Source organism: Dama dama, chromosome 18 (genome assembly GCF_033118175.1).
Source record: "Dama dama isolate Ldn47 chromosome 18, ASM3311817v1, whole genome shotgun sequence".
Classification (NCBI taxonomy): Eukaryota; Metazoa; Chordata; class Mammalia; order Artiodactyla; family Cervidae; genus Dama; species Dama dama.
In genome coordinates this window covers 114,151,618-114,177,361 of record NC_083698.1, presented here as the reverse complement: position 1 = coordinate 114,177,361, position 25,744 = coordinate 114,151,618, and the positions used below count along the sequence as shown (strand labels likewise).

General features: G+C 57.9%; 1 pseudogene; it reads right to left on the bottom strand.

The window, feature by feature from the left end:
- Positions 1-13,543: 13,543 nt before the first annotated feature.
- LOC133072988 (ubiquitin carboxyl-terminal hydrolase 17-like protein 6) lies at positions 13,544-14,403 on the bottom strand (annotated as a pseudogene).
- Between the last annotated feature and the right edge of the window lie 11,341 nt (positions 14,404-25,744).

The following is a 25,744-nucleotide window of genomic DNA, read 5'->3' as shown; positions in this document are numbered from 1 at the left end:
CCTTCCGGGGACAAACGCCACTGTCATAGGCGTTTTCAGCGTCCAGCTTCTCGGGCTTCAGCAGCTCTCTCAGAGCTTGCTCCACACTCTGAGCCGCCGTGATATCCAGACTGATGTCCAGGTAAGGATCGAACGTGTCCGAGACTCCGAGGCTGTGGACACACTGGATCTGAGTCCTCCAAGTCCCGCCAAAGATCTGACGGATGAGGGTGGTGTCCTCGGAGGGATGGCCCGACAGCTGAGATGCACTCAAGCACCCTTGCTGCATGGTATTCAGAGTGAATATCAGAAACTCGTGGGCATCTTCCTGCTGGTGTCTTTCGAAGCCCGCCAGCAGGTCCTTGCGGGGCCGGATCACCTCTCCCGGCTGAAGGAGGGCTCGGGTCACGTGAGCTCGCACGGCACAGAGCGTGCAGGAGGTGCTGGCCGGACAGAGGGTGGCGTGCTGCTGGGACACCATCCAGCTGGCCAGGGGCGGCGTGTGGCTCAGACACTGCAGCGCTGCATTCACGTAGCAGGTATTCCCCAGAATATGAAGCCCAGCCCAGACCCTCCACGGCCCCCTCCAATTCAGGGCGACTTGGTGGCCAGGCACCAGCCCTGCTGACCCATGAGCGAAGTCACACCTCTGGGGCCGCCCGACCGCCGGCCACGGCCCCTCACGGACACAGGGTTCCCAAAGGGTTTCCACACCCGCGGCACTGGGCCGACAACCTTGCCCTCCGGGGAAGACGTTGAAGGGAGAAGGACATTCACCTCCCCCGTGCGCAGAAGCAGCCCCCGGGTCTCTGCAAACAAGGCCCACGAGTCTTTCCGTCTCCTACCTGCCTCTGCACAATGAAGCCTCCTTCCCTCAGAGGGTGCTTCTCTGAGAAAGGGCCTGGGCCCCGCCCCCTCGGGCCTTTCATGGCTTTCCCACGGCCCCACCCCCGCACGCGCAACATCCTCATTGGCTGAGGCGTCCCAGGGCGTGCTCACTCCCACTCCCGACATCCCACCACCGACACTTTTCTCCGGGAATTCCCCATGACGAACCCCCGCACGTACTTCCGATCTGGCCCTGGACCAAAAGGCTCAGGATGCAAATGAATCCCGGGGCCTTTGGCCTTCCAGACTTGCCTGCTAGACAGTCACTGCAGGGCTTCCAAGTTCAGCACACACATGTGGGCTGGGGAGGAATTCCGTGGGCTCGCCCTTCAGGTCCTAACACACTTGTGGAAAGACATGTCTGCCCACCTACCCTCTCTCCTTGAGGGCTCTCCCCACCCCAGTCCCCTGCCTGAGGACAACCCCTCCCCGGACAACAAGAAACCCTTGCCTCAACTTTGCTCTCGACTGAGGTCCACTCCAATTTCTATGGTTTCTCACGAGCCACTCTTCTAGCGTTCAGGGTCCTGGCACCAAAACATGCCGCGACTGTGGCACATATGCTTCTCTCCCTTCAGGGCCGTTGGTTATGGTCCAAAGCGAGCTCCTTCAGAAAGTCACAGGCTCGCTGAAACTTTGGATTCATTTCTTCAGCTCCTTTCCAACCTTAGTTGTCTTCTTTATTATTTGCTTCTTTTTTTTGGGGGGGGGGGGTATTCGCTCATTTATTATTGGTTATTTTTTTTGTATTATCTGTTCATTTTATTTATTTATTTATTTATTTATTTTTGCTTGATATTATTCTCTATTTCTACCTTAATTACACTAGTTGACTTTTAGAGTCATCTTTCCAATGTAGGGGCTCAAAACGCACTATAACTTAAGGTATAAAGAGATTTCCCTCCTGGAAGAGGATGACTGTTGGTTTCCTTCTTGGCGTGTGACATGTATGTTTGTTTGCTCTGCCGACCTGGATATTGTGCTTGCCTTCCAACACTACGGGCGTTCCACAGTCCATGGGTTTCCCATAGCTGATGTGGTGATTCCTTTGATCCTTACTAGGAAAAGACGGTCGTGACCCCATTTTTTCCTTAGCCTATTGCACCCCTCCCACCTCCCGCTGCCCCATCCCATCCCAGGACCCTACTGCTTTGTGCTTTATGACGCACGTGCTCACACACTTGCTGTCCTTTTGCCTCCTTCCTATGGCACAGAGAAGCCAGATCAGCCAGTATTTGTCTCTCTTTTGCACAGATTTCCCCCAGCATCAGGCGACAATCCCCTTCCCTCTGCCACGCCATTCCAATCACTGTTTTCTCCTTCTTCTCCTTCTTCAACTTCTTCACCTCCTTCTCCTTTTCTGTCTCCTTCTTCTTCTTCGTCGTCTTCTTCTTCTTCCTCTTCTTCAGAGGGTGTAGATGGGGCAAGCAGTAAGTTCATTTGAGGCGATGGGGCAGAGGAAGACTGGTGGGGATACTGAGGGCAGCCTGTGGGTGGCTCGACTTCCTCGTCCAGGGCACGCTTGTTCGTGTTCTTGGGCAAAGGTACTGCTCATCATTCTTTTTCCTCTCTGCGTGTGGTGGGCACGGTGCTTTGTAGGTAACCGAGCAGGGGGAAGGAGCCAGCGGAACGTTCTCTGTTCCTTGCCAAGCCGACTAGCGCAGTCAGGAGCCACAGTTGTCCCTCTAGGTCCAAGATGCTAAATCGCTAATTCCAGATCCACCGTTTAATGGAGGGTTTTGGGTTTGAAGACGGCAACCAAGAGAAAGAAAGAAACCGCAAGAGGGGATGGTTAATTATCCTCGGGCGCCCCTCCACCAGGTCAAGGGATCACGAGCCAGGCGGGAAAGCAGCTAGGAGAGAACAGTTTCCCCACCGGCCCAGCACTTCAGAGGCCGGCCGCGTCTCATGGCATCCACCCGCTTTTGTCCGGGGCCAAGCTGGACGAGACAACTGACTGACAGGTAGGATGGGCAGACTCGGATGTCCAGTTGTCTTGCTCTCCCAATCTAGGGCGGGCTTGGGTCTTTCCTCAGTGTGGGGAGGACCTTTGCTTTCAGAAAGCAATGGTTGCATGACCCGTCTCCACTTAGCCTCTGTGCCATGCTGGTGGAGAAGTTTCTTTGGGACTCCATGGGTCGCCTTTCTCCCCTTGGCCTTCGTGTTGGTGCCTGTGGTGCTGCTGGTGATGCTCGTGGCACGGTGAATCACTTGTCCCGTTTGGCACTTGGAGGTTCTGCAGCAGTCTCCTTGCACCGGAAATGGAGCCCAGGCAACTCTGTGCACGAGTGTCCCACCGGTGACGAACACATCCCTGCGTCATTCCTGCCGAAGGTCCCTTTCCCAAGTAGCACTACACCTCCCAAGGACATTCCACATATAGAGCCTGTTCGCCCATCTTCTCCCCGGACCCTGCTCGTCGTGTGTGGCGTTTTTGAGAGCCTGGCCAGCCAGAAGGAGATGATTCACGGACCTGCACCCGCTCCTCCCTGCCCCCCGGAGGGCTCAGGAGATGGTCTACTTGCTCCGTTGGCTGTGGGCATACTGCGAGGCGTCACCCTGCCGCATCACTCACCAGAGGCCAGCAGTAAGGCCAGAGAATGCAGACCGGGAAAGAAAGGCAAACCAACATCCAAAGTCCCGGCCAGAGAGGACTCTCCCACCCCCGCAGAAGTGCGAGGCCCTCGGATCGTGCTCAAACGCGGTCACGCACCCCATCCTCCCCAGGAACTTCCCAGCAGAGACAGCCCTCGAGAGCTCGGCTGCTCAGCGTGATCCAGGTGAACACCGTGGCCCCGGGCACACTGCAGGCCCCGCCTTTTTCCAGGAGGCTGCACCAGCCACACCGCCGAGAGGAACTCGCTCGTCGCCGGAACACTTGGTGGGTCACACAGGGCGTGCCGCACGCAGAGTGTGCCTGTGCGTCTGCATGCATGTGCCTCAGAGCCTACCTACCGCCACAGCCCCAGAGATGGCTGCGGCTTCTTGTTCTTCCTCTTGGTCGCTCAGGCCCTCCCGCTGGCACAAGGGCCATTGCCAACGCTCATGAGGCCCGGAGGCGGGCTGTCCGTTCTGGGATGGCCGAGCCGGTCGTGCTCCTGTTCTGGCAGCTTGCCGTTTCTCCCTTCTCCGTGGTTGGACTGGTGAATCACGACTGCTCCGGCAGGCAGAGCTGACTGGATCTTCCGGAGGTCGAAGGCCGGCTTCGGCCGCTTGTGCTCTTGGAGGCGTCTCCACTACTCTAAGCTGATTCCTTCGACCTCTGTGTCCCCCGGGGACACGTGCGACTCAGGAGCTCTGCCGCTGGCGGCTCCCGCAGGCTCCCCGGGGCCGGAGGGGTCAGGCTCCCCGGGGTGAGTGGGGTCAGCCGTGAGGGGGGCCGCTGCCCCTCCCCCAGCTCCCCCTTGCCACGCACCCTCCCGGGAGTAGAAGAGCACGTAGGCGCTCTGGCTCAGGGCAGCACTCTCGTCACAGGCGCTCACCTTGGCATCATCCATCTTATACCACTGGCCGTTGCCCGCTCGCACGTAAGAAAAGTAGTGTCCTCGCTCACAGCTCCAGCCGGAGTGCACCAGCACGGCATAGAGCACGTAGCCCAGTGGCCTGCCTTCCGCTCAGACGTGTAGGGCTGCAGGTCGAGGCACTGGGGAGAGAGCACTTCCTGAGCCCTTTTGGCCCCGCTCACCTGTGTGAACCGCTTCAGCACCAGCACCAGGACCTGGGACGTGCTGTGCAAAGTCAACCTCTTGGTGGCAGGCACCTTCCGGGGACAAACGCCACTGTCATAGGCGTTTTCAGCGTCCAGCTTCTCGGGCTTCAGCAGCTCTCTCAGAGCTTGCTCCACACTCTGAGCCGCCGTGATATCCAGACTGATGTCCAGGTAAGGATCGAACGTGTCCGAGACTCCGAGGCTGTGGACACACTGGATCTGAGTCCTCCAAGTCCCGCCAAAGATCTGACGGATGAGGGTGGTGTCCTCGGAGGGATGGCCCGACAGCTGAGATGCACTCAAGCACCCTTGCTGCATGGTATTCAGAGTGAATATCAGAAACTCGTGGGCATCTTCCTGCTGGTGTCTTTCGAAGCCCGCCAGCAGGTCCTTGCGGGGCCGGATCACCTCTCCCGGCTGAAGGAGGGCTCGGGTCACGTGAGCTCGCACGGCACAGAGCGTGCAGGAGGTGCTGGCCGGACAGAGGGTGGCGTGCTGCTGGGACACCATCCAGCTGGCCAGGGGCGGCGTGTGGCTCAGACACTGCAGCGCTGCATTCACGTAGCAGGTATTCCCCAGAATATGAAGCCCAGCCCAGACCCTCCACGGCCCCCTCCAATTCAGGGCGACTTGGTGGCCAGGCACCAGCCCTGCTGACCCATGAGCGAAGTCACACCTCTGGGGCCGCCCGACCGCCGGCCACGGCCCCTCACGGACACAGGGTTCCCAAAGGGTTTCCACACCCGCGGCACTGGGCCGACAACCTTGCCCTCCGGGGAAGACGTTGAAGGGAGAAGGACATTCACCTCCCCCGTGCGCAGAAGCAGCCCCCGGGTCTCTGCAAACAAGGCCCACGAGTCTTTCCGTCTCCTACCTGCCTCTGCACAATGAAGCCTCCTTCCCTCAGAGGGTGCTTCTCTGAGAAAGGGCCTGGGCCCCGCCCCCTCGGGCCTTTCATGGCTTTCCCACGGCCCCACCCCCGCACGCGCAACATCCTCATTGGCTGAGGCGTCCCAGGGCGTGCTCACTCCCACTCCCGACATCCCACCACCGACACTTTTCTCCGGGAATTCCCCATGACGAACCCCCGCACGTACTTCCGATCTGGCCCTGGACCAAAAGGCTCAGGATGCAAATGAATCCCGGGGCCTTTGGCCTTCCAGACTTGCCTGCTAGACAGTCACTGCAGGGCTTCCAAGTTCAGCACACACATGTGGGCTGGGGAGGAATTCCGTGGGCTCGCCCTTCAGGTCCTAACACACTTGTGGAAAGACATGTCTGCCCACCTACCCTCTCTCCTTGAGGGCTCTCCCCACCCCAGTCCCCTGCCTGAGGACAACCCCTCCCCGGACAACAAGAAACCCTTGCCTCAACTTTGCTCTCGACTGAGGTCCACTCCAATTTCTATGGTTTCTCACGAGCCACTCTTCTAGCGTTCAGGGTCCTGGCACCAAAACATGCCGCGACTGTGGCACATATGCTTCTCTCCCTTCAGGGCCGTTGGTTATGGTCCAAAGCGAGCTCCTTCAGAAAGTCACAGGCTCGCTGAAACTTTGGATTCATTTCTTCAGCTCCTTTCCAACCTTAGTTGTCTTCTTTATTATTTGCTTCTTTTTTTTGGGGGGGGGGGGTATTCGCTCATTTATTATTGGTTATTTTTTTTGTATTGTCTGTTCATTTTATTTATTTATTTATTTATTTATTTTTGCTTGATATTATTCTCTATTTCTACCTTAATTACACTAGTTGACTTTTAGAGTCATCTTTCCAATGTAGGGGCTCAAAACGCACTATAACTTAAGGTATAAAGAGATTTCCCTCCTGGAAGAGGATGACTGTTGGTTTCCTTCTTGGCGTGTGACATGTATGTTTGTTTGCTCTGCCGACCTGGATATTGTGCTTGCCTTCCAACACTACGGGCGTTCCACAGTCCATGGGTTTCCCATAGCTGATGTGGTGATTCCTTTGATCCTTACTAGGAAAAGACGGTCGTGACCCCATTTTTTCCTTAGCCTATTGCACCCCTCCCACCTCCCGCTGCCCCATCCCATCCCAGGACCCTACTGCTTTGTGCTTTATGACGCACGTGCTCACACACTTGCTGTCCTTTTGCCTCCTTCCTATGGCACAGAGAAGCCAGATCAGCCAGTATTTGTCTCTCTTTTGCACAGATTTCCCCCAGCATCAGGCGACAATCCCCTTCCCTCTGCCACGCCATTCCAATCACTGTTTTCTCCTTCTTCTCCTTCTTCAACTTCTTCACCTCCTTCTCCTTTTCTGTCTCCTTCTTCTTCTTCGTCGTCTTCTTCTTCTTCCTCTTCTTCAGAGGGTGTAGATGGGGCAAGCAGTAAGTTCATTTGAGGCGATGGGGCAGAGGAAGACTGGTGGGGATACTGAGGGCAGCCTGTGGGTGGCTCGACTTCCTCGTCCAGGGCACGCTTGTTCGTGTTCTTGGGCAAAGGTACTGCTCATCATTCTTTTTCCTCTCTGCGTGTGGTGGGCACGGTGCTTTGTAGGTAACCGAGCAGGGGGAAGGAGCCAGCGGAACGTTCTCTGTTCCTTGCCAAGCCGACTAGCGCAGTCAGGAGCCACAGTTGTCCCTCTAGGTCCAAGATGCTAAATCGCTAATTCCAGATCCACCGTTTAATGGAGGGTTTTGGGTTTGAAGACGGCAACCAAGAGAAAGAAAGAAACCGCAAGAGGGGATGGTTAATTATCATCGGGCGCCCCTCCACCAGGTCAAGGGATCACGAGCCAGGCGGGAAAGCAGCTAGGAGAGAACAGTTTCCCCACCGGCCCAGCACTTCAGAGGCCGGCCGCGTCTCATGGCATCCACCCGCTTTTGTCCGGGGCCAAGCTGGACGAGACAACTGACTGACAGGTAGGATGGGCAGACTCGGATGTCCAGTTGTCTTGCTCTCCCAATCTAGGGCGGGCTTGGGTCTTTCCTCAGTGTGGGGAGGACCTTTGCTTTCAGAAAGCAATGGTTGCATGACCCGTCTCCACTTAGCCTCTGTGCCATGCTGGTGGAGAAGTTTCTTTGGGACTCCATGGGTCGCCTTTCTCCCCTTGGCCTTCGTGTTGGTGCCTGTGGTGCTGCTGGTGATGCTCGTGGCACGGTGAATCACTTGTCCCGTTTGGCACTTGGAGGTTCTGCAGCAGTCTCCTTGCACCGGAAATGGAGCCCAGGCAACTCTGTGCACGAGTGTCCCACCGGTGACGAACACATCCCTGCGTCATTCCTGCCGAAGGTCCCTTTCCCAAGTAGCACTACACCTCCCAAGGACATTCCACATATAGAGCCTGTTCGCCCATCTTCTCCCCGGACCCTGCTCGTCGTGTGTGGCGTTTTTGAGAGCCTGGCCAGCCAGAAGGAGATGATTCACGGACCTGCACCCGCTCCTCCCTGCCCCCCGGAGGGCTCAGGAGATGGTCTACTTGCTCCGTTGGCTGTGGGCATACTGCGAGGCGTCACCCTGCCGCATCACTCACCAGAGGCCAGCAGTAAGGCCAGAGAATGCAGACCGGGAAAGAAAGGCAAACCAACATCCAAAGTCCCGGCCAGAGAGGACTCTCCCACCCCCGCAGAAGTGCGAGGCCCTCGGATCGTGCTCAAACGCGGTCACGCATCCCATCCTCCCCAGGAACTTCCCAGCAGAGACAGCCCTCGAGAGCTCGGCTGCTCAGCGTGATCCAGGTGAACACCGTGGCCCCGGGCACACTGCAGGCCCCGCCTTTTTCCAGGAGGCTGCACCAGCCACACCGCCGAGAGGAACTCGCTCGTCGCCGGAACACTTGGTGGGTCACACAGGGCGTGCCGCACGCAGAGTGTGCCTGTGCGTCTGCATGCATGTGCCTCAGAGCCTACCTACCGCCACAGCCCCAGAGATGGCTGCGGCTTCTTGTTCTTCCTCTTGGTCGCTCAGGCCCTCCCGCTGGCACAAGGGCCATTGCCAACGCTCGTGAGGCCTGGAGGCGGGCTGTCCGTTCTGGGACGGCCGAGCCGGTCGTGCTCCTGTTCTGGCAGCTTGCCGTTTCTCCCTTCTCCGTGGTTGGACTGGTGAATCACGACTGCTCCGGCAGGCAGAGCTGACTGGATCTTCCGGAGGTCGAAGGCCGGCTTCGGCCGCTTGTGCTCTTGGAGGCGTCTCCACTGCTCTAAGCTGATTCCTTCGACCTCTGTGTCCCCCGGGGACACGTGCGACTCAGGAGCTCTGCCGCTGGCGGCTCCCGCAGGCTCCCCGGGGCCGGAGGGGTCAGGCTCCCCGGGGTGAGTGGGGTCAGCCGTGAGGGGGGCCGCTGCCCCTCCCCCAGCTCCCCCTTGCCACGCACCCTCCCGGGAGTAGAAGAGCACGTAGGCGCTCTGGCTCAGGGCAGCACTCTCGTCACAGGCACTCACCTTGGCATCATCCATCTTATACCACTGGCCGTTGCCCGCTCGCACGTAAGAAAAGTAGTGTCCTCGCTCACAGCTCCAGCCGGAGTGCACCAGCACGGCATAGAGCACGTAGCCCAGTGGCCTGCCTTCCGCTCAGACGTGTAGGGCTGCAGGTCGAGGCACTGGGGAGAGAGCACTTCCTGAGCCCTTTTGGCCCCGCTCACCTGTGTGAACCGCTTCAGCACCAGCACCAGGACCTGGGACGTGCTGTGCAAAGTCAACCTCTTGGTGGCAGGCACCTTCCGGGGACAAACGCCACTGTCATAGGCGTTTTCAGCGTCCAGCTTCTCGGGCTTCAGCAGCTCTCTCAGAGCTTGCTCCACACTCTGAGCCGCCGTGATATCCAGACTGATGTCCAGGTAAGGATCGAACGTGTCCGAGACTCCGAGGCTGTGGACACACTGGATCTGAGTCCTCCAAGTCCCGCCAAAGATCTGACGGATGAGGGTGGTGTCCTCGGAGGGATGGCCCGACAGCTGAGATGCACTCAAGCACCCTTGCTGCATGGTATTCAGAGTGAATATCAGAAACTCGTGGGCATCTTCCTGCTGGTGTCTTTCGAAGCCCGCCAGCAGGTCCTTGCGGGGCCGGATCACCTCTCCCGGCTGAAGGAGGGCTCGGGTCACGTGAGCTCGCACGGCACAGAGCGTGCAGGAGGTGCTGGCCGGACAGAGGGTGCCGTTCTGCTGGGACACCATCCAGCTGGCCAGGGGCGGCGTGTGGCTCAGACACTGCAGCGCTGCATTCACGTAGCAGGTATTCCCCAGAATATGAAGCCCAGCCCAGACCCTCCACGGCCCCCTCCAATTCAGGGCGACTTGGTGGCCAGGCACCAGCCCTGCTGACCCATGAGCGAAGTCACACCTCTGGGGCCGCCCGACCGCCGGCCACGGCCCCTCACGGACACAGGGTTCCCAAAGGGTTTCCACACCCGCGGCACTGGGCCGACAACCTTGCCCTCCGGGGAAGACGTTGAAGGGAGAAGGACATTCACCTCCCCCGTGCGCAGAAGCAGCCCCCGGGTCTCTGCAAACAAGGCCCACGAGTCTTTCCGTCTCCTACCTGCCTCTGCACAACGAAGCCTCCTTCCCTCAGAGGGTGCTTCTCTGAGAAAGGGCCTGGGCCCCGCCCCCTCGGGCCTTTCATGGCTTTCCCACGGCCCCACCCCCGCACGCGCAACATCCTCATTGGCTGAGGCGTCCCAGGGCGTGCTCACTCCCACTCCCGACATTCCACCACCGACACTTTTCTCCGGGAATTCCCCATGACGAACCCCCGCACGTACTTCCGATCTGGCCCTGGACCAAAGGGCTCAGGATGCAAATGAATCCCGGGGCCTTTGGCCTTCCAGACTTGCCTGCTAGACAGTCACTGCAGGGCTTCCAAGTTCAGCACACACATGTGGGCTGGGGAGGAATTCCGTGGGCTCGCCCTTCAGGTCCTAACACACTTGTGGAAAGACATGTCTGCCCACCTACCCTCTCTCCTTGAGGGCTCTCCCCACCCCAGTCCCCTGCCTGAGGACAACCCCTCCCCAGAGAACAAGAAGCCCTTGCCTCAACTTTGCTCTCGACTGAGGTCCACTCCAATTTCTATGGTTTCTCACGAGCCACTCTTCTAGCGTTCAGGGTCCTGGCACCAAAACATGCCGCGACTGTGGCACATATGCTTCTCTCCCTTCAGGGCCGTTGGTTATGGTCCAAAGCGAGCTCCTTCAGAAAGCCACAGGCTCGCTGAAACTTTGGATTCATTTCTTCAGCTCCTTTCCAACCTTAGTTGTCTTCTTTATTATTTGCTTCTTTTTTTTTGGGGGGGGGGGGTATTCGCTCATTTATTATTGGTTATTTTTTTTGTATTGTCTGTTCATTTTATTTATTTATTTATTTATTTATTTTTGCTTGATATTATTCTCTGTTTCTACCTTAATTACACTAGTTGACTTTTAGAGTCATCTTTCCAATGTAGGGGCTCAAAACGCACTATAACTTAAGGTATAAAGAGATTTCCCTCCTGGAAGAGGATGACTGTTGGTTTCCTTCTTGGCGTGTGACATGTATGTTTGTTTGCTCTGCCGACCTGGATATTGTGCTTGCCTTCCAACACTACGGGCGTTCCACAGTCCATGGGTTTCCCATAGCTGATGTGGAGATTCCTTTGATCCTTACTAGGAAAAGACGGTCGTGACCCCATTTTCTTCCTTAGCCTATTGCACCCCTCCCACCTCCCGCTGCCCCATCCCATCCCAGGACCCTACTGCTTTGTGCTTTATGACGCACGTGCTCACACACTTGCTGTCCTTTTGCCTCCTTCCTATGGCACAGAGAAGCCAGATCAGCCAGTATTTGTCTCTCTTTTGCACAGATTTCCCCCAGCATCAGGCGACATTCCCCTTCCCCCTGCCACGCCATTCCAATCACTGTTTTCTCCTTCTTCTCCTTCTTCAACTTCTTCACCTCCTTCTCCTTTTCTGTCTCCTTCTTCTTCGTCGTCGTCTTCTTCTTCTTCCTCTTCTTCAGAGGGTGTAGATGGGGCAAGCAGTAAGTTCATTTGAGGCGATGGGGCAGAGGAAGACTGGTGGGGATACTGAGGGCGGCCTGTGGGTGGCTCGACTTCCTCGTCCAGGGCACGCTTGTTCGTGTTCTTGGGCAAAGGTACTGCTCATCATTCTTTTTCGTCTCTGCGTGCGGTGGGCACGGTGCTTTGTAGGTAACCGTGCGGGGGGAAGGAGCCAGCGGAACGTTCTCTGTTCCTTGCCAAGCCGACTAGCGCAGTCAGGAGCCACAGTTGTCCCTCTAGGTCCAAGATGCTAAATCGCTAATTCCAGATCCACCGTTTAATGGAGGGTTTTGGGTTTGAAGACGGCAACCAAGAGAAAGAAAGAAACCGCAAGAGGGGATTGTTAATTATCCTCGGGCGCCCCTCCACCAGGTCACGGGATCACGAGCCAGGCGGGAAAGCAGCTAGGAGAGGACAGTTTCCCCACCGGCCCAGACACTTCAGAGGCCGGCCGCGTCTCATGGCGTCCACCCGCTTTTGTCCGGGGCCAAGCTGGACGAGACAACTGACTGACAGGTAGGATGGGCAGACTCGGATGTCCAGTTGTCTTGCTCTCCCAATCTAGGGCGGGCTTGGGTCTTTCCTCAGTGTGGGGAGGACCTTTGCTTTCAGAAAGCAATGGTTGCATGACCCGTCTCCACTTAGCCTCTGTGCCATGCTGGTGGAGAAGTTTCTTTGGGACTCCATGGGTCGCCTTTCTCCCCTTGGCCTTCGTGTTGGTGCCTGTGGTGCTGCTGGTGATGCTCGTGGCACGGTGAATCACTTGTCCCGTTTGGCACTTGGAGGTTCTGCAGCAGTCTCCTTGCACCGGAAATGGAGCCCAGGCAACTCTGTGCACGAGTGTCCCACCGGTGACAAACACATCCCTGCGTCATTCCTGCCGAAGGTCCCTTTCCCAAGTAGCACTACACCTCCCAAGGACATTCCACATATAGAGCCTGTTCGCCCATCTTCTCCCCGGACCCTGCTCGTCGTGTGTGGCGTTTTTGAGAGCCTGGCCAGCCAGAAGGAGATGAGTCACGGACCTGCACCCGCTCCTCCCTGCCCCCCGGAGGGCTCAGGAGATCGTCTCCTTGCTCCGTTGGCTGTGGGCATACTGCGAGGCGTCACCCTGCCGCATCACTCACCAGAGGCCAGCAGTAAGGCCAGAGAATGCAGACCGGGAAAGAAAGGCATCCAACATCCAAAGTCCCGTCCAGAGAGGACTCTCCCACCCCCGCAGAAGTGCGAGGCCCTCGGATCGTGCTCAAACGCGGTCACGCACCCCATCCTCCCCAGGAACTTCCCAGCAGAGACAGCCCTCGAGAGCTCGGCTGCTCAGCGTGATCCAGGTGAACACCGTGGCCCCGGGCACACTGCAGGCCCCGCCTTTTTCCAGGAGGCTGCACCAGCCACACCGCCGAGAGGAACTCGCTCGTCGCCGGAACACTTGGTGGGTCACACAGGGCGTGCCGCACGCAGAGTGTGCCTGTGCGTCTGCATGCATGTGCCTCAGAGCCTACCTACCGCCACAGCCCCAGAGATGGCTGCGGCTTCTTGTTCTTCCTCTTGGTCGCTCAGGCCCTCCCGCTGGCACAAGGGCCATTGCCAACGCTCGTGAGGCCCGGAGGCGGGCTGTCCGTTCTGGGACGGCCGAGCCTGTCGTGCTCCTGTTCTGGCAGCTTGCCGTTTCTCCCTTCTCCGTGGTTGGACTGGTGAATCACGACTGCTCCGGCAGGCAGAGCTGACTGGATCTTCCGGAGGTCGAAGGCCGGCTTCGGCCGCTTGTGCTCTTGGAGGCGTCTCCACTGCTCTAAGCTGATTCCTTCGACCTCTGTGTCCCCCGGGGACACGTGCGACTCAGGAGCTCTGCCGCTGGCGGCTCCCGCAGGCTCCCCGGGGCCGGAGGGGTCAGGCTCCCCGGGGTGAGTGGGGTCAGCCGTGAGGGGGGCCGCTGCCCCTCCCCCAGCTACCCCTTGCCACGCACCCTCCCGGGAGTAGAAGAGCACGTAGGCGCTCTGGCTCAGGGCAGCACTCTCGTCACAGGCGCTCACCTTGGCATCATCCATCTTATACCACTGGCCGTTGCCCGCTCGCACGTAAGAAAAGTAGTGTCCTCGCTCACAGCTCCAGCCGGAGTGCACCAGCACGGCATAGAGCACGTAGCCCAGTGGCCTGCCTTCCGCTCAGACGTGTAGGGCTGCAGGTCGAGGCACTGGGGAGAGCGCACTTCCTGAGCCCTTTTGGCCCCGCTCACCTGTGTGAACCGCTTCAGCACCAGCACCAGGACCTGGGACGTGCTGTGCAAAGTCAACCTCTTGGTGGCAGGCACCTTCCGGGGACAAACGCCACTGTCATAGGCGTTTTCAGCGTCCAGCTTCTCGGGCTTCAGCAGCTCTCTCAGAGCTTGCTCCACACTCTGAGCCGCCGTGATATCCAGACTGATGTCCAGGTAAGGATCGAACGTGTCCGAGACTCCGAGGCTGTGGACACACTGGATCTGAGTCCTCCAAGTCCCGCCAAAGATCTGACGGATGAGGGTGGTGTCCTCGGAGGGATGGCCCGACAGCTGAGATGCACTCAAGCACCCTTGCTGCATGGTATTCAGAGTGAATATCAGAAACTCGTGGGCATCTTCCTGCTGGTGTCTTTCGAAGCCCGCCAGCAGGTCCTTGCGGGGCCGGATCACCTCTCCCGGCTGAAGGAGGGCTCGGGTCACGTGAGCTCGCACGGCACAGAGCGTGCAGGAGGTGCTGGCCGGACAGAGGGTGGCGTGCTGCTGGGACACCATCCAGCTGGCCAGGGGCGGCGTGTGGCTCAGACACTGCAGCGCTGCATTCACGTAGCAGGTATTCCCCAGAATATGAAGCCCAGCCCAGACCCTCCACGGCCCCCTCCAATTCAGGGCGACTTGGTGGCCAGGCACCAGCCCTGCTGACCCATGAGCGAAGTCACACCTCTGGGGCCGCCCGACCGCCGGCCACGGCCCCTCACGGACACAGGGTTCCCAAAGGGTTTCCACACCCGCGGCACTGGGCCGACAACCTTGCCCTCCGGGGAAGACGTTGAAGGGAGAAGGACATTCACCTCCCCCGTGCGCAGAAGCAGCCCCCGGGTCTCTGCAAACAAGGCCCACGAGTCTTTCCGTCTCCTACCTGCCTCTGCACAACGAAGCCTCCTTCCCTCAGAGGGTGCTTCTCTGAGAAAGGGCCTGGGCCCCGCCCCCTCGGGCCTTTCATGGCTTTCCCACGGCCCCACCCCCGCACGCGCAACATCCTCATTGGCTGAGGCGTCCCAGGGCGTGCTCACTCCCACTCCCGACATTCCACCACCGACACTTTTCTCCGGGAATTCCCCATGACGAACCCCCGCACGTACTTCCGATCTGGCCCTGGACCAAAGGGCTCAGGATGCAAATGAATCCCGGGGCCTTTGGCCTTCCAGACTTGCCTGCTAGACAGTCACTGCAGGGCTTCCAAGTTCAGCACACACATGTGGGCTGGGGAGGAATTCCGTGGGCTCGCCCTTCAGGTCCTAACACACTTGTGGAAAGACATGTCTGCCCACCTACCCTCTCTCCTTGAGGGCTCTCCCCACCCCAGTCCCCTGCCTGAGGACAACCCCTCCCCGGAGAACAAGAAGCCCTTGCCTCAACTTTGCTCTCGACTGAGGTCCACTCCAATTTCTATGGTTTCTCACGAGCCACTCTTCTAGCGTTCAGGGTCCTGGCACCAAAACATGCCGCGACTGTGGCACATATGCTTCTCTCCCTTCAGGGCCGTTGGTTATGGTCCAAAGCGAGCTCCTTCAGAAAGCCACAGGCTCGCTGAAACTTTGGATTCATTTCTTCAGCTCCTTTCCAACCTTAGTTGTCTTCTTTATTATTTGCTTCTTTTTTTTGGGGGGGGGGTATTCGCTCATTTATTATTGGTTATTTTTTTTGTATTGTCTGTTCATTTTATTTATTTATTTATTTATTTATTTTTGCTTGATATTATTCTCTGTTTCTACCTTAATTACACTAGTTGACTTTTAGAGTCATCTTTCCAATGTAGGGGCTCAAAACGCACTATAACTTAAGGTATAAAGAGATTTCCCTCCTGGAAGAGGATGACTGTTGGTTTCCTTCTTGGCGTGTGACATGTATGTTTGTTTGCTCTGCCGACCTGGATATTGTGCTTGCCTTCCAACACTACGGGCGTTCCACAGTCCATGGGTTTCCCATAGCTGATGTGGTGATTCCTTTGATCCTTACTAGGAAAAGACGGTCGTGACCCCATTTTCTTCCTTAGCCTATTGCACCCCTCCCACCTCCCGCTGCCCCATCCCATCCCAGGACCCTACTGCTTTGTGCTTTATGACGCACGTGCTCACACACTTGCTGTCCTTTTGCCTCCTTCCTATGGCACAGAGAAGCCAGATCAGCCAGTATTTGTCTCTCTTTTGCACAGATTTCCCCCAGCATCAGGCGACAATCGCCTTCCCTCTGCCACGCCATTCCAATCACTGTTTTCTCCTTCTTCTCCTTCTTCAACTTCTTCACCTCCTTCTCCTTTTCTGTCTCCTTCTTCTTCTTCGTCGTCTTCTTCTTCTTCCTCTTCTTCAGAGGGTGTAGATGGGGCAAGCAGTAAGTTCATTTGAGGCGATGGGGCAGAGGAAGACTGGTGGGGATACTGAGGGTGGCCTGTGGGTGGCTCGACTTCCTCGTCCAGGGCACGCTTGTTCGTGTTCTTGGGCAAAGGTACTGCTCATCATTCTTTTTCCTCTCTGCGTGTGGTGGGCACGGTGCTTTGTAGGTAACCGTGTGGGGGGAAGGAGCCAGCGGAACGTTCTCTGTTCCTTGCCAAGCCGACTAGCGCAGTCAGGAGCCACAGTTGTCCCTCTAGGTCCAAGATGCTAAATCGCTAATTCCAGATCCACCGTTTAATGGAGGGTTTTGGGTTTGAAGACGGCAACCAAGAGAAAGAAAGAAACCGCAAGAGGGGATTGTTAATTATCCTCGGGCGCCCCTCCACCAGGTCACGGGATCACGAGCCAGGCGGGAAAGCAGCTAGGAGAGGACAGTTTCCCCACCGGCCCAGACACTTCAGAGGCCGGCCGCGTATCATGGCTTCCACCCGCTTTTGTCCGGGGCCAAGCTGGACGAGACAACTGACTGACAGGTAGGATGGGCAGACTCGGATGTCCAGTTGTCTTGCTCTCCCAATCTAGGGCGGGCTTGGGTCTTTCCTCAGTGTGGGGAGGACCTTTGCTTTCAGAAAGCAATGGTTGCATGACCCGTCTCCACTTAGCCTCTGTGCCATGCTGGTGGAGAAGTTTCTTTGGGACTCCATGGGTCGCCTTTCTCCCCTTGGCCTTCGTGTTGGTGCCTGTGGTGCTGCTGGTGATGCTCGTGGCACGGTGAATCACTTGTCCCGTTTGGCACTTGGAGGTTCTGCAGCAGTCTCCTTGCACCGGAAATGGAGCCCAGGCAACTCTGTGCACGAGTGTCCCGCCGGTGACGAACACATCCCTGCGTCATTCCTGCCGAAGGTCCCTTTCCCAAGTAGCACTACACCTCCCAAGGACATTCCACATATAGAGCCTGTTCACCCATCTTCTCCCCGGACCCTGCTCGTCGTGTGGGGCGTTTTTGAGAGCCTGGCCAGCCAGAAGGAGATGATTCACGGACCTGCACCCGCTCCTCCCTGCCCCCCGGAGGGCTCAGGAGATCGTCTCCTTGCTCCGTTGGCTGTGGGCATACTGCGAGGCGTCACCCTGCCGCATCACTCACCAGAGGCCAGCAGTAAGGCCAGAGAATGCAGACCGGGAAAGAAAGGCAAACCAACATCCAAAGTCCCGTCCAGAGAGGACTCTCCCACCCCCGCAGAAGTGCGAGGCCCTCGGATCGTGCTCAAACGCGGTCACGCACCCCATCCTCCCCAGGAACTTCCCAGCAGAGACAGCCCTCGAGAGCTCGGCTGCTCAGCGTGATCCAGGTGAACACCGTGGCCCCGGGCACACTGCAGGCCCCGCCTTTTTCCAGGAGGCTGCACCAGCCACACCGCCGAGAGGAACTCGCTCGTCGCCGGAACACTTGGTGGGTCACACAGGGCGTGCCGCACGCAGAGTGTGCCTGTGCGTCTGCATGCATGTGCCTCAGAGCCTACCTACCGCCACAGCCCCAGAGATGGCTGCGGCTTCTTGTTCTTCCTCTTGGTCGCTCAGGCCCTCCCGCTGGCACAAGGGCCATTGCCAACGCTCGTGAGGCCCGGAGGCGGGCTGTCCGTTCTGGGACGGCCGAGCCGGTCGTGCTCCTGTTCTGGCAGCTTGCCGTTTCTCCCTTCTCCGTGGTTGGACTGGTGAATCACGACTGCTCCGGCAGGCAGAGCTGACTGGATCTTCCGGAGGTCGAAGGCCGGCTTCGGCCGCTTGTGCTCTTGGAGGCGTCTCCACTGCTCTAAGCTGATTCCTTCGACCTCTGTGTCCCCTGGGGACACGTGCGACTCAGGAGCTCTGCCGCTGGCGGCTCCCGCAGGCTCCCCGGGGCCGGAGGGGTCAGGCTCCCCGGGGTGAGTGGGGTCAGCCGTGAGGGGGGCCGCTGCCCCTCCCCCAGCTCCCCCTTGCCACGCACCCTCCCGGGAGTAGAAGAGCACGTAGGCGCTCTGGCTCAGGGCAGCACTCTCGTCACAGGCGCTCACCTTGGCATCATCCATCTTATACCACTGGCCGTTGCCCGCTCGCACGTAAGAAAAGTAGTGTCCTCGCTCACAGCTCCAGCCGGAGTGCACCAGCACGGCATAGAGCACGTAGCCCAGTGGCCTGCCTTCCGCTCAGACGTGTAGGGCTGCAGGGCGAGGCACTGGGGAGAGCGCACTTCCTGAGCCCTTTTGGCCCCGCTCACCTGTGTGAACCGCTTCAGCACCAGCACCAGGACCTGGGACGTGCTGTGCAAAGTCAACCTCTTGGTGGCAGGCACCTTCCGGGGACAAACGCCACTGTCATAGGCGTTTTCAGCGTCCAGCTTCTCGGGCTTCAGCAGCTCTCTCAGAGCTTGCTCCACACTCTGAGCCGCCGTGATATCCAGACTGATGTCCAGGTAAGGATCGAACGTGTCCGAGACTCCGAGGCTGTGGACACACTGGATCTGAGTCCTCCAAGTCCCGCCAAAGATCTGACGGATGAGGGTGGTGTCCTCGGAGGGATGGCCCGACAGCTGAGATGCACTCAAGCACCCTTGCTGCATGGTATTCAGAGTGAATATCAGAAACTCGTGGGCATCTTCCTGCTGGTGTCTTTCGAAGCCCGCCAGCAGGTCCTTGCGGGGCCGGATCACCTCTCCCGGCTGAAGGAGGGCTCGGGTCACGTGAGCTCGCACGGCACAGAGCGTGCAGGAGGTGCTGGCCGGACAGAGGGTGGCGTGCTGCTGGGACACCATCCAGCTGGCCAGGGGCGGCGTGTGGCTCAGACACTGCAGCGCTGCATTCACGTAGCAGGTATTCCCCAGAATATGAAGCCCAGCCCAGACCCCCCACGGCCCCCTCCAATTCAGGGCGACTTGGTGGCCAGGCACCAGCCCTGCTGACCCATGAGCGAAGTCACACCTCTGGGGCCGCCCGACCGCCGGCCACGGCCCCTCACGGACACAGGGTTCCCAAAGGGTTTCCACACCCGCGGCACTGGGCCGACAACCTTGCCCTCCGGGGAAGACGTTGAAGGGAGAAGGACATTCACCTCCCCCGTGCGCAGAAGCAGCCCCCGGGTCTCTGCAAACGAGGCCCACGAGTCTTTCCGTCTCCTACCTGCCTCTGCACAATGAAGCCTCCTTCCCTCAGAGGGTGCTTCTCTGAGAAAGGGCCTGGGCCCCGCCCCCTCGGGCCTTTCATGGCTTTCCCACGGCCCCACCCCCGCACGCGCAACATCCTCATTGGCTGAGGCGTCCCAGGGCGTGCTCACTCCCACTCCCGACATTCCACCACCGACACTTTTCTCCGGGAATTCCCCATGACGAACCCCCGCACGTACTTCCGATCTGGCCCTGGACCAAAGGGCTCAGGATGCAAATGAATCCCGGGGCCTTTGGCCTTCCAGACTTGCCTGCTAGACAGTCACTGCAGGGCTTCCAAGTTCAGCACACACATGTGGGCTGGGGAGGAATTCCGTGGGCTCGCCCTTCAGGTCCTAACACACTTGTGGAAAGACATGTCTGCCCACCTACCCTCTCTCCTTGAGGGCTCTCCCCACCCCAGTCCCCTGCCTGAGGACAACCCCTCCCCGGACAACAAGAAACCCTTGCCTCAACTTTGCTCTCGACTGAGGTCCACTCCAATTTCTATGGTTTCTCACGAGCCACTCTTCTAGCGTTCAGGGTCCTGGCACCAAAACATGCCGCGACTGTGGCACATATGCTTCTCTCCCTTCAGGGCCGTTGGTTATGGTCCAAAGCGAGCTCCTTCAGAAAGCCACAGGCTCGCTGAAACTTTGGATTCATTTCTTCAGCTCCTTTCCAACCTTAGTTGTCTTCTTTATTATTTGCTTCTTTTTTTTTTGGGGGGGGGGGTATTCGCTCATTTATTATTGGTTATTTTTTTTGTATTGTCTGTTCATTTTATTTATTTATTTATTTATTTATTTTTTCTTGATATTATTCTCTGTTTCTACCTTAATTACACTAGTTGACTTTTAGAGTCATCTTTCCAATGTAGGGTTCAAAACGCACTATAACTTAAGGTATAAAGAGATTTCCCTCCTGGAAGAGGATGACTGTTGGTTTCCTTCTTGGCGTGTGACATGTATGTTTGTTTGCTCTGCCGACCTGGATATTGTGCTTGCCTTCCAACACTACGGGCGTTCCATAGTCCATGGGTTTCCCATAGCTGATGTGGTGATTCCTTTGATCCTTACTAGGAAAAGACGGTCGTGACCCCATTTTCTTCCTTAGCCTATTGCACCCCTCCCACCTCCCGCTGCCCCATCCCATCCCAGGACCCTACTGCTTTGTGCTTTATGACGCACGTGCTCACACACTTGCTGTCCTTTTGCCTCCTTCCTATGGCACAGAGAAGCCAGATCAGCCAGTATTTGTCTCTCTTTTGCACAGATTTCCCCCAGCATCAGGCGACAATCGCCTTCCCTCTGCCACGCCATTCCAATCACTGTTTTCTCCTTCTTCTCCTTCTTCAACTTCTTCACCTCCTTCTCCTTTTCTGTCTCCTTCTTCTTCTTCGTCGTCTTCTTCTTCTTCCTCTTCTTCAGAGGGTGTAGATGGGGCAAGCAGTAAGTTCATTTGAGGCGATGGGGCAGAGGAAGACTGGTGGGGATACTGAGGGTGGCCTGTGGGTGGCTCGACTTCCTCGTCCAGGGCACGCTTGTTCGTGTTCTTGGGCAAAGGTACTGCTCATCATTCTTTTTCCTCTCTGCGTGTGGTGGGCACGGTGCTTTGTAGGTAACCGTGTGGGGGGAAGGAGCCAGCGGAACGTTCTCTGTTCCTTGCCAAGCCGACTAGCGCAGTCAGGAGCCACAGTTGTCCCTCTAGGTCCAAGATGCTAAATCGCTAATTCCAGATCCACCGTTTAATGGAGGGTTTTGGGTTTGAAGCCGGCAACCAAGAGAAAGAAAGAAACCGCAAGAGGGGATTGTTAATTATCCTCGGGCGCCCCTCCACCAGGTCACGGGATCACGAGCCAGGCGGGAAAGCAGCTAGGAGAGGACAGTTTCCCCACCGGCCCAGACACTTCAGAGGCCGGCCGCGTCTCATGGCTTCCACCCGCTTTTGTCCGGGGCCAAGCTGGACGAGACAACTGACTGACAGGTAGGATGGGCAGACTCGGATGTCCAGTTGTCTTGCTCTCCCAATCTAGGGCGGGCTTGGGTCTTTCCTCAGTGTGGGGAGGACCTTTGCTTTCAGAAAGCAGTGGTTGCATGACCCGTCTCCACTTAGCCTCTGTGCCATGCTGGTGGAGAAGTTTCTTTGGGACTCCATGGGTCGCCTTTCTCCCCTTGGCCTTCGTGTTGGTGCCTGTGGTGCTGCTGGTGATGCTCGTGGCACGGTGAATCACTTGTCCCGTTTGGCACTTGGAGGTTCTGCAGCAGTCTCCTTGCACCGGAAATGGAGCCCAGGCAACTCTGTGCACGAGTGTCCCACCGGTGACGAACACATCCCTGCGTCATTCCTGCCGAAGGTCCCTTTCCCAAGTAGCACTACACCTCCCAAGGACATTCCACATATAGAGCCTGTTCACCCATCTTCTCCCCGGACCCTGCTCGTCGTGTGGGGCGTTTTTGAGAGCCTGGCCAGCCAGAAGGAGATGATTCACGGACCTGCACCCGCTCCTCCCTGCCCCCCGGAGGGCTCAGGAGATCGTCTCCTTGCTCCGTTGGCTGTGGGCATACTGCGAGGCGTCACCCTGCCGCATCACTCACCAGAGGCCAGCAGTAAGGCCAGAGAATGCAGACCGGGAAAGAAAGGCAAACCAACATCCAAAGTCCCGTCCAGAGAGGACTCTCCCACCCCCGCAGAAGTGCGAGGCCCTCGGATCGTGCTCAAACGCGGTCACGCACCCCATCCTCCCCAGGAACTTCCCAGCAGAGACAGCCCTCGAGAGCTCGGCTGCTCAGCGTGATCCAGGTGAACACCGTGGCCCCGGGCACACTGCAGGCCCCGCCTTTTTCCAGGAGGCTGCACCAGCCACACCGCCGAGAGGAACTCGCTCGTCGCCGGAACACTTGGTGGGTCACACAGGGCGTGCCGCACGCAGAGTGTGCCTGTGCGTCTGCATGCATGTGCCTCAGAGCCTACCTACCGCCACAGCCCCAGAGATGGCTGCGGCTTCTTGTTCTTCCTCTTGGTCGCTCAGGCCCTCCCGCTGGCACAAGGGCCATTGCCAACGCTCGTGAGGCCCGGAGGCGGGCTGTCCGTTCTGGGACGGCCGAGCCGGTCGTGCTCCTGTTCTGGCAGCTTGCCGTTTCTCCCTTCTCCGTGGTTGGACTGGTGAATCACGACTGCTCCGGCAGGCAGAGCTGACTGGATCTTCCGGAGGTCGAAGGCCGGCTTCGGCCGCTTGTGCTCTTGGAGGCGTCTCCACTGCTCTAAGCTGATTCCTTCGACCTCTGTGTCCCCCGGGGACACGTGCGACTCAGGAGCTCTGCCGCTGGCGGCTCCCGCAGGCTCCCCGGGGCCGGAGGGGTCAGGCTCCCCGGGGTGAGTGGGGTCAGCCGTGAGGGGGGCCGCTGCCCCTCCCCCAGCTCCCCCTTGCCACGCACCCTCCCGGGAGTAGAAGAGCACGTAGGCGCTCTGGCTCAGGGCAGCACTCTCGTCACAGGCGCTCACCTTGGCATCATCCATCTTATACCACTGGCCGTTGCCCGCTCGCACGTAAGAAAAGTAGTGTCCTCGCTCACAGCTCCAGCCGGAGTGCACCAGCACGGCATAGAGCACGTAGCCCAGTGGCCTGCCTTCCGCTCAGACGTGTAGGGCTGCAGGTCGAGGCACTGGGGAGAGCGCACTTCCTGAGCCCTTTTGGCCCCGCTCACCTGTGTGAACCGCTTCAGCACCAGCACCAGGACCTGGGACGTGCTGTGCAAAGTCAACCTCTTGGTGGCAGGCACCTTCCGGGGACAAACGCCACTGTCATAGGCGTTTTCAGCGTCCAGCTTCTCGGGCTTCAGCAGCTCTCTCAGAGCTTGCTCCACACTCTGAGCCGCCGTGATATCCAGACTGATGTCCAGGTAAGGATCGAACGTGTCCGAGACTCCGAGGCTGTGGACACACTGGATCTGAGTCCTCCAAGTCCCGCCAAAGATCTGACGGATGAGGGTGGTGTCCTCGGAGGGATGGCCCGACAGCTGAGATGCACTCAAGCACCCTTGCTGCATGGTATTCAGAGTGAATATCAGAAACTCGTGGGCATCTTCCTGCTGGTGTCTTTCGAAGCCCGCCAGCAGGTCCTTGCGGGGCCGGATCACCTCTCCCGGCTGAAGGAGGGCTCGGGTCACGTGAGCTCGCACGGCACAGAGCGTGCAGGAGGTGCTGGCCGGACAGAGGGTGGCGTGCTGCTGGGACACCATCCAGCTGGCCAGGGGCGGCGTGTGGCTCAGACACTGCAGCGCTGCATTCACGTAGCAGGTATTCCCCAGAATATGAAGCCCAGCCCAGACCCTCCACGGCCCCCTCCAATTCAGGGCGACTTGGTGGCCAGGCACCAGCCCTGCTGACCCATGAGCGAAGTCACCCCTCTGGGGCCGCCCGACCGCCGGCCACGGCCCCTCACGGACACAGGGTTCCCAAAGGGTTTCCACACCCGCGGCACTGGGCCGACAACCTTGCCCTCCGGGGAAGACGTTGAAGGGAGAAGGACATTCACCTCCCCCGTGCGCAGAAGCAGCCCCCGGGTCTCTGCAAACAAGGCCCACGAGTCTTTCCGTCTCCTACCTGCCTCTGCACAATGAAGCCTCCTTCCCTCAGAGGGTGCTTCTCTGAGAAAGGGCCTGGGCCCCGCCCCCTCGGGCCTTTCATGGCTTTCCCACGGCCCCACCCCCGCACGCGCAACATCCTCATTGGCTGAGGCGTCCCAGGGCGTGCTCACTCCCACTCCCGACATTCCACCACCGACACTTTTCTCCGGGAATTCCCCATGACGAACCCCCGCACGTACTTCCGATCTGGCCCTGGACCAAAGGGCTCAGGATGCAAATGAATCCCGGGGCCTTTGGCCTTCCAGACTTGCCTGCTAGACAGTCACTGCAGGGCTTCCAAGTTCAGCACACACATGTGGGCTGGGGAGGAATTCCGTGGGCTCGCCCTTCAGGTCCTAACACACTTGTGGAAAGACATGTCTGCCCACCTACCCTCTCTCCTTGAGGGCTCTCCCCACCCCAGTCCCCTGCCTGAGGACAACCCCTCCCCGGACAACAAGAAACCCTTGCCTCAACTTTGCTCTCGACTGAGGTCCACTCCAATTTCTATGGTTTCTCACGAGCCACTCTTCTAGCGTTCGGGGTCCTGGCACCAAAACATGCCGCGACTGTGGCACATATGCTTCTCTCCCTTCAGGGCCGTTGGTTATGGTCCAAAGCGAGCTCCTTCAGAAAGCCACAGGCTCGCTGAAACTTTGGATTCATTTCTTCAGCTCCTTTCCAACCTTAGTTGTCTTCTTTATTATTTGCTTCTTTTTTTTGGGGGGGGGGGGGTATTCGCTCATTTATTATTGGTTATTTTTTTTGTATTCTCTGTTCATTTTATTTATTTATTTATTTATTTATTTTTGCTTGATATTATTCTCTGTTTCTACCTTAATTACACTAGTTGACTTTTAGAGTCATCTTTCCAATGTAGGGGCTCAAAACGCACTATAACTTAAGGTATAAAGAGATTTCCCTCCTGGAAGAGGATGACTGTTGGTTTCCTTCTTGGCGTGTGACATGTATGTTTGTTTGCTCTGCCGACCTGGATATTGTGCTTGCCTTCCAACACTACGGGCGTTCCACAGTCCATGGGTTTCCCATAGCTGATGTGGTGATTCCTTTGATCCTTACTAGGAAAAGACGGTCGTGACCCCATTTTCTTCCTTAGCCTATTGCACCCCTCCCACCTCCCGCTGCCCCATCCCATCCCAGGACCCTACTGCTTTGTGCTTTATGACGCACGTGCTCACACACTTGCTGTCCTTTTGCCTCCTTCCTATGGCACAGAGAAGCCAGATCAGCCAGTATTTGTTTCTCTTTTGCACAGATTTCCCCCAGCATCAGGCGACAATCCCCTTCCCTCTGCCACGCCATTCCAATCACTGTTTTCTCCTTCTTCTCCTTCTTCAACTTCTTCACCTCCTTCTCCTTTTCTGTCTCCTTCTTCTTCTTCCTCTTCTTCAGAGCGTGTAGATGGGGCAAGCAGTAAGTTCATTTGAGGCGATGGGGCAGAGGAAGACTGGTGGGGATACTGAGTGCGGCCTGTGGGTGGCTCGACTTCCTCGTCCAGGGCACGCTTGTTCGTGTTCTTGGGCAAAGGTACTGCTCATCATTCTTTTTCCTCTCTGCGTGTGGTGGGCACGGTGCTTTGTAGGTAACCGTGCAGGGGGAAGGAGCCAGCGGAACGTTCTCTGTTCCTTGCCAAGCCGACTATTGCAGTCAGGAGCCACAGTTGTCCCTCTAGGTCCAAGATGCTAAATCGCTAATTCCAGACCCACCGTTTAATGGAGGGTTTTGGGTTTGAAGACGGCAAC